This window comes from Equus asinus, chromosome 16 (genome assembly GCF_041296235.1).
Source record: "Equus asinus isolate D_3611 breed Donkey chromosome 16, EquAss-T2T_v2, whole genome shotgun sequence".
NCBI lineage: Eukaryota > Metazoa > Chordata > Mammalia > Perissodactyla > Equidae > Equus > Equus asinus.
The window spans coordinates 51,424,969-51,437,500 of record NC_091805.1 but is presented as its reverse complement, the minus strand read 5'-3'; the positions used below and the strand labels follow the sequence as shown (position 1 = coordinate 51,437,500).

The following is a 12,532-nucleotide window of genomic DNA, read 5'->3' as shown; positions in this document are numbered from 1 at the left end:
TCGATCTCCACACACATTCTTCGTTTGGGGAGCCAAGAGACGCCCTCTGAGGAATCCCTATGGCCAGGGTCGATCACTTACTCGCTCACTGCCTCGGCCTCGGCCTCGGCCTCGGCCTTGGCCTCTGTCCGTCTTGTCTCTCTCCCTCCATCCCTCCCTCCCTCCCTCCCTCCCTCGTCGGTCTCTGTGTGTGGACGTCTAGGTGGAGGCGAGGCAGGGAGGCCACCCACCCACCCACCCACCCACCTCGTGGTTTACCACATGCTCTACACGGAGGTAGAATTCCCATCCCACCGAATCCATCCTTTCCACGGGGCACAAGCCAGTGGCCTTCGGGAGTCTCTCTCCCCAAGGTGGCCCATCCGTCATGGCTATCTATTTCCAGAAGGTTTCCGTTTCCACCCCCTCCCTCCGAAAGAAAAAACGGCCCCACTCCCGGATCTGCCCCACCATGACCACCACCACCACCACCGCCGCCGCCGCTGCCGCCGCCGCCGCCGCCATCTGCTGTCGCCCTCTAGGGTTGGACCGTTCTAGCTCTCTCCTCTGCATGGAATCGCAACGTAGGTCGCCTTGGATGTCTGGCACCTCTCACTTAGCAGAAGGTTTTGGAGGCTCAGGCTGGGCCACGCTTTGGCCCGGGTCAGTGTTCCGTTCCTCTGGACGGCTTCCTCGTTTTCCACGAGAAGGAGCCGTGAAGACGGAAAGGAAGGGCGGATGGATGGCTTTTCCCGTGCTACCGAGTCCCTCTCCCCTTTTCCCCAAAGCGTGAGGGGCGGTCGAGAGGATCGTCTCTGATGACAAAAGTCAGAGGCACCCCGGGTCAGACACCGTGCGAGGCGTTGGTGTGTTCTCGAGACGAGAACACGTCCCCGTCAGCGTTTCCTGTCGTTCTCGTTCCGAAAGGATTCACGCGCCACCCCGTCTCCCTCAAGGTCTTAGGGCTGTCGTGCTCCGCAGCCGTCCCGTGTCGTGGATCCTGGGCACCACCACGCCACCGCCCCCCCCCCCCCGCCATAGCTGTCGATCGCTATGTGGCACACCTACGTTTGCCCAAAAGAGCAGTCCGATGGACAGCGTGGTGCTTTTCCCAGCAGGCAGGCAGGTGAGAGTCACCCCTGTAGAAGGTTTCCAAGCCCCGTTCCATTCTCAGAGGCAGCTCCTTTGGCCATCAAGGAGGCAGGCGATGGGGTGGGGGTGGGGATGGGGATGGGGCCGGGGCCTCTGTCCCTCTGTCGTGGTAGAAATGATTGGGAAAGGAGGGACGATGGGCGTAGGTCGACCATCCTGGGCGGTGGTGCTTTGGGAGCTTTTTCTAGAAGAAGGAGCGAACGGCGTTCCCTGGGAAGGGAGGAAACCAGAGGAGGTCCCCCTCAGACCGACCTGGCACGAGAAGGACACACTCTCTCTCTCTCTCTCTCCCTTTTCTTCCTGACTTGAAATCAGGAGACAAAACTCCCCTGCCAAAGGGGCCCTCCCAAAACGGGGAGTGAGGAAGACCTCCTTCTCTTCACGGCTGAAGTTCTCCCTGCCTTTCCTGGACGGGAAGGATAGCACCTACGCCCGCTGCCGTCGGCGACTTTTAGTCCCCCTGGAGAGGAAGAAATTCTTTCCCGTGGCCGAACCCTGGCGGTTCGTTCGTGCTGCAGAGGACGTGACCCTCTCTGACACACCCAGGAACCTCCTCGCTCCGGGTAGAGGAGAGGGAGTTCTGTTCTGTGGTTTAGAATGGTGCTTAAAAAGGGATGTCGCTTACAAAGGGTCCTCGTCCCCCTTCCTAAACCTAAACGGACGGCTCGGCTCGGAGGCGTGAGATACGTTTCGCATCCTCCTCGTCGTCTTCACTCAAAGTTTTATTGGAGTTTGGAAGATTTTATTTTTTGTCTTTCCTTTTTCTCCCCAAAGCCCCCCAGTACATAGTTGTGTGTTCTTCGTGGTGGGTCCTTCTAGCGGTGGTATGTGGGACGCCGCCTCAGCGTGGTTTGATGAGCAGTGCCGTGTCCGCGCCCGGGATCCAAACGAACCGATGAAACACTGGGCTGCCTGCAGCGGAGCGCGCGAACTTAACCACTCGGCCACGGGGCCAGCCCCTTACTGGATTTTCAAAACAACTCCGGGGGCCGGCCCGGTGGCGCGGCGGTGAAGTTCGCACGTTCTGCTCCACCGGCCCCGGGTTCGCCGGTCCGGATCCCGGGCGCAGGACCCGGCACCGCTTGGCGAGCCACGCTGTGGCAGGCGTCCCACCTGGAAAGTAGAGGGGGATGGGCACGGATGTCAGCTCAGGGCCAGTCTTCCTCGGCCGACAGAGGAGGATTGGTGGCAGATGTTCGCTCAGGGCTCATCTTCCTCAAAAATAAAATAATAAATCGATTCGATAAAATGTCAAATAACACAACCACGGGATCACGCTTAGAGTCACCCTTGGCCCGATGATGCCACTCCCCACCCCCCCCACCCCCCTGCCCCCCACCATTTGGAGGTGCCGTCAGTGGGATTCGTTCCTGTTTGTCCATCTTTCTTCTTTTTTTTTTTTTTTTAAAGACTGGCACCCAAGCTCATTGCCAATCTTTTCTTTTCTTTTTATTCCTCCTCCTTCTTCTTCTTCTCCCCAGAGCACCCCAGTACCTAGTTGTATATTCTCTTTGAGGGTCCCTCTGGTTCTGCCGTGTGGGACGCCACCTCAGCGTGGCTTGATGAGCGGTGCCGTGTCCAAGCCCAGGATCCGAACCTTCCAAGCCCGGGGCCGCTGAAGCGGAGCGTGCAAACTCAACCGCTCGGCCACGGGGTCAGCCCCTTCCTTCCTTCCTTCCTTCCTTCCTTCCTTCCTTCCTTCCTTCCAGGAGGAGGCAGGCACTGTGTGAAGTCGCCAGTGAGTCTGTGGAAAGAGACGGAGGATTTCCCATGGGAAGCCGGGGCGGGGGACACGGACCGATGTGCGAACTTGAAGGTGAATGATCAAAAAACCCACACACGCCTAGAGCGGCGGGTTGCCAGTTAGGAGTTTGCTTGCCGGGCCCATAACGCAGGGCTCATCGATGAGCCAAACCGTCCGTGATCCTCAAGCAGTCTAGTAGGGTTAGAGAAAGGAGGGGGGCACTCTTTCTGCCCCAGATGAGGCGAGTTTCTTAGACAGCCACCCTGCCCCAACATCTTCCCTCCCTGCCTCCCGGCCCTTGGTGGACTGCGGCCTAAGGGTGGGGGAATTGAAGAAAGCCATTCAATGGAAAAAAGCCCGAGGCCATGGGAGAGAGCTTCCTGCACTTGAATGAAGCCCTGACGCCAGGCCCATCGGAATGAATGCGCCTGACCTCCCCTCCCCCCTCCCCCCTCCTAGGCTGGCGAGTCCCAGCGACTCGACTCGGCAGTGGAAGGCTAGGGGTTTCTTCCGAAATGGTGAACCGGCCCCCTTGTCCACAGGAAAACCACACACGGGTACAGCCTAGGCCGGATCTCGGGCCAAGTCGTCAGGGTGGCAAGATGATGGCGGATGAGAGGAAACTTGTTCTGGGACCGCACCGCCCCCCCCATCGCCTCTCTGGCTGAGAAGAGGGCTGGGGAGCGGTGAGGGTCAGGGGGAGAGTGGGGGCGGGGCCGGGACAGGGACCACCGGTCAGTAGGACGGGAGTAGCCCTGAGGCCTGCCTGCCTGCTTCCTTCCCTGCCGGCGCAGGGCTGAGAGAGGCACGGGGCACGCTGGCTCCTGCCCCTTCACTCATTCGGGAAGCCTCCTGTTGTTGCTCCTGAGGTGCCGGCTGCGGTGACAGACAGAGCAAAACTCCTCTCTCTGTCTATTTCTTCAAAGGCCCGAGTCTGAGCTACGACAGATTCCCCTGTGGCTCGACCCGCAACCTCCCATCCTGCCAGACCAGACCCCTTGTCTAAAAACCTCCACTGGAGGAGCTCTTCCACCTGACTCGGAAAGGAAACACCAGCCCCGCCTCAGCCTCACACCCACCACCACCACCACCACCCGCCCCCCCCCGCCCCACTCTCCTCCGGACCCAGATACCTAACAGAGGGAACAAAAATCCAAAAATCCTGCTGCTCTCCTTCTACCACCTCCACTTCAGAAGAGTCGGTCTCCCCCGAACACCTCAGACTCTGTGACTTCCCGCGGCCTCCCTTTCCCCGTCCCCATTCTCTCCCCGGACGGGCCCCATCTTACACTCGAACGACAGCTCCACCGCTCGGGGCAGCTGGACACGATGTCCCAAAGTGGCCCGGACGGTAGCCTGGTCGATTCCAAAGGACCCACGCACGCAGTCGGCCATAAACGTGGTGTGGAGATCGTGGACGTTTGCGGGCCTCTGATGAAATCGCTGCTCCGGGGACCCCGGCGTCTAGGACCCGTCTTCTCCGTGTTCTTCACACCGTTGCTCTGGGCCGGTTATTCTCTTCCCTCTCACTGACCTTAACGTTTTGTCTCTGCCATTGAATTTTGACTGTGCGAATGTGACTTGCCGCTGTAGGGCTGCGTGGATCTCTCAGGCATCCTGCTGTGCCGTGCGGGGGGGGGGGGGGGGGGAATCCTTGGTGGGTGGGTCGATAGACGTCCCTTTGGTTGTGCCCTGGAGGGGAGAGACAGAGGGGACGACTCAATCCACCACAAACGCTGATGTCGCTCCGATAAACCTGTAGCGGTGATTCTAGTTTATGGCCCGTGTCCTGAAAATAACTTCCCGAAGGGCCAGCCCGGCGGCACAGCGGTTAAGTTCGCACGTTCCGTTTTGTCAGCCAGGGGTTCGCAGGTTCGGATCCGGGGTGCGGACGTGGCGCCGCTTGGCGAGCCACGCTGTGGTCAGCGTCCCGCCTATCAAGGGGAGGGGGATGGGCACGGATGTTACCTCGGGACCACTCTCCCGGGGCAAAAAGAGGAGAATTGGCAGCAGGTGTCAGCTCGGGGCTCGTCTTCCTCGAAAAATAAATTAATTAAATAAATAAAAACAACTTCCCAAACCTCTCTGATAACTTGAAGCTTTGAAGTTTTGCGAGGTGAAATCAGGTGATAAAAAAGTCCACGGACGGGGGCGGCCCCGTGGCCGAGTGGTTAAGTTCACAAGCTCCCCTTCGGCGGCCCAGGGTTTTGCCGGTTCAGATCCCGGGCACGGCACGGACACAGCACCGCTCGTCGGGCCGTGTGGAGGCGGCGTCCCACATGCCACAACTGGAAGGGCCCTCAACTAAGATAGACAACTATGTCATGGGGGGGATTGGGGGAGAAAAATCGGGAGGGGGGAAAAAAAACAAAAACGGAAGATTGGCAACAGGCGTTAGCTCTGTGAGGGCCGATCTTCCTCACCCAAAAACTAAAGTGAGATGAAATCAAATAAAGCGAAGGAAAAGATAAACCTATGAAATCCCATGTTTCTAAAAGTGGCCAAGTGTTTAGAAATTGGCCAAGCGACGGAATGCTCATGGGAAGGACAGTTCCTAATTGCTGACTTCTTAGTTTTCACCAAAATTAAGGTTCGTGAGGGTTAAAAAATCTACTTAACAAATGTGATGAAAGCCACTAGGCCGGCCCGGTGGCGCGCTGGTTAAGTGTGCCTGTTCCGCTTCGCCGGCCCGGGGTTCGCCAGTTCGGATCCCGGGGGTGGACGTGGCACCGCTGGGCGAGCCACGTGGTGGTAGGCGTCCCACATATGAAATAGAGGAATATGGGCATGGAGGTTAGCTCAGGGCCAGCCTTCCTCGGCAAAAAGAGGAGGATTGGCAGGAGTTAGCTCAGGGCTCATCGTCCTCAAAACAAAACAACACAAAACAAAACAAAACAAAAAGCCACTAAAAGTGAATATGGGAAACATCTTTGTGTTCAAGGAAAGTGAGATGGCTGCCTTCAGGCAAGAGGGCCTAAAAAGTAAAGATCGTTTCGTCTGTGAAAAGGTGATCAAAGTTTCACGGGGAAAATAATCTGAGAAAAAGGCCTGTTCGTGGTCAAGTGGCCTAAAATTGGAACGAGTGGACAGATAGAAATGGCGAGCGATAGGATCTATTGGAGTCTATGAGGAAGCCATTGGGTGTCGGCCTAATTCGGCCTGACAGTGTTTTTCGAAAAGGGCCTGACGTGGCCGTCGAGCACGCATCGCATCGTAGATCCACTTTAAACATTTCCTACGGCAAGAACCAATGCCCTTAAGGGAAAGGAGCAGCTTCCCCGTGCTCGGGCCTTTCCTTAAGGAGAGGCATCTTTCCTTAGGCTAAGAACGGATGGTTGCGCTCACCTTTGACCATCCGGCTCCCCTGTGACCACCCAGGCCCAGACAACAGACCTGCCACCCAGCAGTGTCTGTCGATCGCTGTGCCGACAGAGCAGTCTCGCGACTATCATCCAAGGGACCTTTCGATCCTATGTGAAACGTTCTCTCTGGGGGTCTAGAAGCACTCTGTACACCCCACTTCCCGGGCGCCCTCTCTTCCTTCGGGAAGAAAGGCCCTGGGCCACAGTCCTCACATTTTAGCTCAGAATAAACTCACCCCGATTTTCACGGATAGATTGGTTCCGGATTATTTCCGTCGACAGAATGGAATCAAGTCAATGAGTTTCAAGATCGGAGGGAAGCTGATGCAAAATCAGAATTTGTTTTTCTCAGTCTCGAAAGGATACTTTTCTCTAACTTCTAGTCTCCTCCTGATAAAGACATTGGAAAAGGTTTCTCTTGACCTCTGAGGGAATCGACACCAAAGACAGAGATCCTCCATTTTGTCAGAATGATTTCCTAGGCCTCCAATGGAGGAGGCCTCCCTCGGACGGGAGCTCAGCTTTTGTTTTGCAACAGTTTTCCTCTCTCTGCTTGCCTTTAACATCTCCTTTCCCGTTCTTCTTTTTTGGAAGGGAAATACGTGCACCGCTGGGAAAAAAAAAAAAAAAAAGAGACCTCCGCGCCGGTCGTTGGGCGCCATCTGGCGGCCGCTTTTACAGAGTGGCCCTCCTCCGGAGCCCCGGCGACATGAGCAAGGGATGGGACTCGCAGGACGTCTGTGTGGTTTCCAGTGTGGGGCTGTGTGGAACAGAGCTGCTAAGAACATTCATGCCCCGGATTCTGTGTGAATGAACAGGAACGTGGCCGCAGCCCCCACCCCGCCCCCCGCCCCAGCCCCCGGGAGTGGTGGGAGTGGTGCCCTCCAGACCACCCTCGGGTTGGATGCCTCCCTCCCTGGAAGGACTCACGGGACTCCACAAAAGCTGACTTCCTGGAGGTCCAGCGGAGACCCCCAAGGCCCAAGGCCCCCCCCCACCCACCCACCACAGATCACTGTGGAAGCCTTAACGACCCAAGGCTCCAGCTACATACAGACGCTCTTAGGAGGCAAGATACACCAAAGGCTTATGTAGGTTGCCACTTTCGGTGGTTGTTTCCGCGGCGTGTCAGTTTTGGAACCCGCCACGCCCTTTTTCACAGAGGCCATACCGTTTCCCTTCACCACCAGTGAGGCGTGAGTGACTGCCTTGGCTTCTCCGCGACCTCACTAGCAGTTTGATCCTGTTCCGGTATTTGGAAGAAGGCAGTCTCACCCATGTGTCCCCACAATGTCTCCCTCTAATTTTCTCACTTGCTTTTCCAGGGAACAGCTCACATCTTTTCATGCGCTTATCGGTCATCCATGCGTACCTCCTCCTCCCCAGGTGAAAGTGCCTGCTCTGTCTATTGGTCTTCCATTGTTTTTGTATTTTTCAGTGTTGATTTCCCCCGGGTCTCCACTCCATTGTGGGTTTTGTTTTTTGTTTTTTGTTTTTTGTTTTTTGTTTTGCTTAAAGATTGTCACCTGAGCTAGGCACTGTTGCCCTGCTTCCTCAGTTTCAGAGGGTACCTTTTTCAGGGTTGCTTTTTGACCGGGTCTCCTCGCCATTGTATTTTTTTATTTTATTTTTTTTGCTTAAAGATTGCCACCTGAGCTAGCCTCTGTTGCCCATCTTCTTCGGTTTCAGAGGGTAGATTTCTCAGTGTTGCTTTTTCCCCAGGTCTCCACGCCCTTGTGTGTTTCTTTTGCTTAAAGATTGCCACCTGAGCTAGCCTCTGTTGCCCATCTTCGTCCGTTTCAGAGGGTGGATTTCTCAGTGTTGCCTTTTCGCCAGCTCCCCACGCCCTTGTGTGTTTCTTTTGCTTAAAGATTGTCACCTGAGCTAGGCACTGTTGCCCTGCTTCCTCAGTTTCAGAGGGTACCTTTTTCAGGGTTGCTTTTTGACCGGGTCTCCTCGCCATTGTATTATTTTATTTTTTTTGCTTAAAGATTGCCACCTGAGCTCGCCTCTGTTGCCCATCTTCTTCGGTTTCAGAGGGTAGATTTCTCAGTGTTGCTTTTTCGCCAGCTCTCCACGCCCTTGCGTCTTTTTTTTTTTTCTGCTTAAAGGTTGCAACCTGAGCTAGCTTCTTTTGCCCATGTTCGTCAGTTTCAGAGGGTGGATTTCTCCGTGTTGCTTTTTCCCCAGATCTCCACGCCCTTGTGTGTTTCTCTTTTTTGTTTGCTTAATGATTGCCACCTGAACTAGCCTCTGTTGCCCATCTTCGTCAGTTTCAGAGGATGGATTTCTCCGTGTTGCTTTTTCCCCAGGTCTCCACGCCCTTGGTGTTTCTCCATTTTTTGCTTAATGTTTGCCACCTGAACTAGCCTCTGTTGCCCATCCTCGTCAGTTTCAGAGGGTAGATTTCTCAGTGTTGATTTTTCCCCAGGTCTCCACGACCTCGTGCTTTTGTTTTTTTATTTCCTTAAATGTCCGCGCCTGAGCTAGCTTCTTTTGCCCATCTTCGTCAGTTTCAGCGGGTAGACTCTCCGCCTGCCTTCGACAGACCCTCTGGGCTGGAAAGCTTTCCTCCTCCCGTCATCACGGTCCTTCTCGGATGACGTGCCTGGTTTCGGTTTGACCGTCCCCGCCCGCCCTGATTTTCTAAGTCCTCCCGGGAGCCCCGGGGGCGCTCCGGCCGCTCCGGGAAGCGGCGGCACCGGCCCAGCCCGGCCCGGGCCGCCCCCTGGCCTCTCTGGGGGAACTCTCCCCGTCCCCTTCCCAGTGAGCGCCCGAGAAACCTTTTCCGGGTCCCCCTCCTGCGGCTGGGGCTGCGCCTTGGCGGCCGGGAGCCCGCGGGCGGACGCCCCGGGGTCGCACTGGGCCGGGAGGCTGGGTCCGAGGGGGCGCCGGGATGGGATCGGGCGGCCCGGCGGCCCGGCTGTGCTCCCCGGCGGGCCCGCGCTCCGGCTCCGTCCCGCTGAGGCGGTCGCCGGTCGCCGGGTGCCACCTGGCGGCCGCTTTTATATCGTCTCTTTCCTCCGGAGCTCCGGCGACGCGGGCCAAGGGACGGGACTCGGCCGCGGTGACCGAGGCGGAGTCCCGGGAGGCCGGCGTCGCTGGCGGGATCTGGCCCGGTGGCGCCGGGGCGTGAGCGCGACGCCCGCTCGCCGGAGATTGGAGGTGCAGGCTACTGAGGGAGGTGGCTGTCGCCGCGCCGCCCGGTGCCGGCCGGGGTGTGGGGCCTCCCGGACGGGTCGACCAGCAGCCGCCGGTGCCCCTCCGTCCCCGGGAGGGGGTGGGGGGCCGCCGCGGGGGAACGGGCGAGGGAGCTCGTCCCGTGCCCGGCCGTCGTCCCGAGGGCGGCCCGGTGGTCGGGCCTTCCGCGTCGCCGATCCCCTTTCCGCGCCCCGCTCCGGAGGTGGGCGACCGGCCGGGGCCTTGCGGGGGAGGCCCGTGGAGGGCGCGACGGGCTCGGCCGCCGGGCTGGCCTTTTCCCCACTGGTCTTCCGAGTCGACCGGCTCTGGCGGTGGGGACCGGGCCCGGTCCTCGGATGCCGCCTCCTCCGTGGCAGTTTTTTGTCCAAGTCCCGCCCTGGAGAAGAGCGTGGACCGGCCCCGGGAGCCCTGGAGGGTGAACTGGCCACTGAAGAGGGAGTGGTGGGATCTGGCCACCTGGTGTACAGTGGCTTTGGGCAGGAATATCACCACCCAAGGTGGTGGGGAAGCTTTTCCTCTAAGCTGGTGGCACTAGTTGCTCCTCAGACTACAGTGCATCCCCTCAGCTCATCCTCTTAACAGGCTGTCACCATGCTCCTGGCTGTCACCACTCAGCTCTCACTCCAGCACCAGTTAGCCACCAGCAGAGCCTGATAACAGACTCATACTTTGTGTGTTTTATTTCCATCTCCAGGCAAAATCCCTAAGGGCTCTGCCGTGCACTCCCGTCTTGTGACCGTTGCCTTCCAGGAGCCTTGCAAGAGGCGAAGCCACCAGAGGTCCTTCAAGCAGCAGGAAGGATGGGCCTGCCCACCTTTTGCACAGCTACCTATCTGCTGAGGAGATCTGGGCCCCACTCCTCGCACCCTGCTGGAGGGTCTAGAAGGAGTCAGAGAGGCAGCCTGGTGGGGTCAGGTGACGGCAGGGAGCCTTCCTGCGGTTGTGGAATACCAGCAGCCAGGGGCTGCTTGGCCAAGCACTAAGCAAAATGCATAGTGGTATAGGACCTCGTGACACTGCTTCTCAATGCCCAGTGGCAGGGGAACCAGCCACAGCACATTTCTTGCTTCAGCTCCTGTCCTCAGAGCGTCAACTCAGGGGAGGTAGGACCCTGCTTCCTGCGAATGGGGCACACGGTCCCAACACAGGAGCTCCTCAGCAGTTCTAAGCACACGACTGAGCGGCAGGGCCCTGCTGGACAGTGGGGCTCAGCCAGCACTCCCCACAGATCCACACTGTACCCGGGGCAGCTCGGCTGGGTCACAGTGAGGCTCGGCATCAGTCTACACTGCAGCACCTGAGTTCTTTGAATCCACACGGTGAAAGTGGTGACTTCCTAGATGCCATCTCTTGCTTAGCCTAGCACCTCCTATTTCTCTTCTCTTCCAATCTCCAAAGTGTACTGACCTCACTCTAAATATGCTATCCCATTTTATTATCCCAACTTCTCTCTGGGGAATTGGGACTATTGGCCAGATCAAGCCCATTGGAAGTCTTGTGTAAAGCAAACCAGTGGTCATTTTTAAGTGGCATGTGAGAGGCCCCCAGTTGTACTGAAGCCTAGTCTGTCTTCACAGTACTTTAGAAGGTGCGTACGTGTGTATAAATGTATGATATATATTTATATATGTGGCTATAGCGACGTGTCGAAGGCCAACATAACTGGTGGACAGGGTCAGTGAGAGGAAATGAAACAGTCTTTTTGGAGGCTATTAAAGCAAAATGTGTATAAAGAAATAAAAAGATTTTCTTCGCCTGCTTTGTTTCCCATTTCTGCGCCAGACTCCAGGCTGAGTGTGTAAAACAGGAAAGACAGCCATTTTGAAGAAGCTCAGAGTCTAATGCTTGAAGTCTACGTTTAAAGGACTAGGTTTTGCCTTCTTTGCCCTTGTGGAAGGATCCCCAGTCTAAAACTCTGAGAGTGCTTCTTCAGTTTGGGTTGTCCTAGAATCAGCTGGAGATTATAGAAACTACCTGCTGGGCTCCAATCCCAAGAGATTTGGTGGGTCTGGGGCCCTAGAATCCGCATTGTCTACATAAGCACCCCAGGTGATTCTGATGCAGGGAGCTGCATTGCTTAAAACACATTGTTCTATAACATCGAACCAAAGTATGAGTAAATTTAGTTTAATTACAAACTTTATTTGAAATGTGTGTAAGGCATTCCATAAATGTTGACATAAAGATCTGAAAATATTCCTTGGGAAAAGTCCTTAGTTATGTCCTTTTGCCTTTCAGAATTAAAGCTATCTCTGCACATTGATACCCTAGAAGCAGTTAGAAAATTAAAACAAACAACAACAAAAAGGACAAAAATTCAATCACTACCACCAACAACAGTAACAAAAAGACCCGTCAGCAGACTCATGCCTAAGGTAGAGACCAGCCCCACTTTCGCAGCAGATGGAGTGACGTCAACATCTGCTCTTCCACTCGGTTCTTTCAGTATTTCCATGAGTGCCTGGCTGTCAACATGGAGGAACTCACTGGCGGAACGAGCAGAACAGATGAACAGTCAGCAGAACTCGTAGCTCTTACTTAAAGTGGCAAAATCTGAGGCCCTCTTGCCCTGTGGTTATTCAAGCAGCCCAGCGATTCTCCCTTCATCCCTGTGCCACCCCGGCTGGCAAGCATTGAGGAATATCATCCATAATCAATGGAAAGCTCAAATATTGTTCCAAAAATTCATTTTCTGTGCATAACTGTTATGAAAGTAAGAACATACAACATCATATAAATCTCAGATCTGGTCAGGATCTAGTCACAATTGACTTTTGAGGAAAAGCCTTAAAAGCCATGCTATTTCACCTTTTCTGAAATGTCAAGACATGGCTCCGTGCCTTAATAAAAATAGCTGCAAGAAAACATATCTTGGAGAGGAGGACTCTCCAATATTTAACTTTCTGTAAGTTATATTCATTCCATCAGTCTGTGTGGCCACCAATGTCTTCCAATTTGCCATAATTCAAATAAGAACCATGTTGAGGGAGGTGGGACTCCAACTTTGAAAAGTAATCTGCCCAGAAGAGTGATGTCAGCATCATAGTGGAGTGAGTTGTTCCCTTTGTCTCTCTTGTCTGTGTTACAACCAGTG

The 12,532-nt window shown here is 55.6% G+C and overlaps 2 long non-coding RNA genes across 2 annotated transcripts; one reads left to right on the top strand and one right to left on the bottom strand.

The window, feature by feature from the left end:
* Positions 1 to 951: 951 nt before the first annotated feature.
* LOC139040415 (uncharacterized) lies at positions 952 to 6,998 on the bottom strand. The gene is made up of 3 exons (XR_011494955.1): positions 4,165 to 6,998; positions 2,626 to 2,875; positions 952 to 2,346 (listed from the first exon to the last, which is right to left on the bottom strand). It is a non-coding gene; the product is annotated as an uncharacterized lncRNA (long non-coding RNA).
* A 2,109-nt stretch (positions 6,999 to 9,107) lies between these two features.
* On the top strand, positions 9,108 to 11,194 carry LOC139040414 (uncharacterized). Its single transcript, XR_011494954.1, has 2 exons — positions 9,108 to 9,402; positions 10,133 to 11,194. It is a non-coding gene; the product is annotated as an uncharacterized lncRNA (long non-coding RNA).
* Positions 11,195 to 12,532: the final 1,338 nt, after the last annotated feature.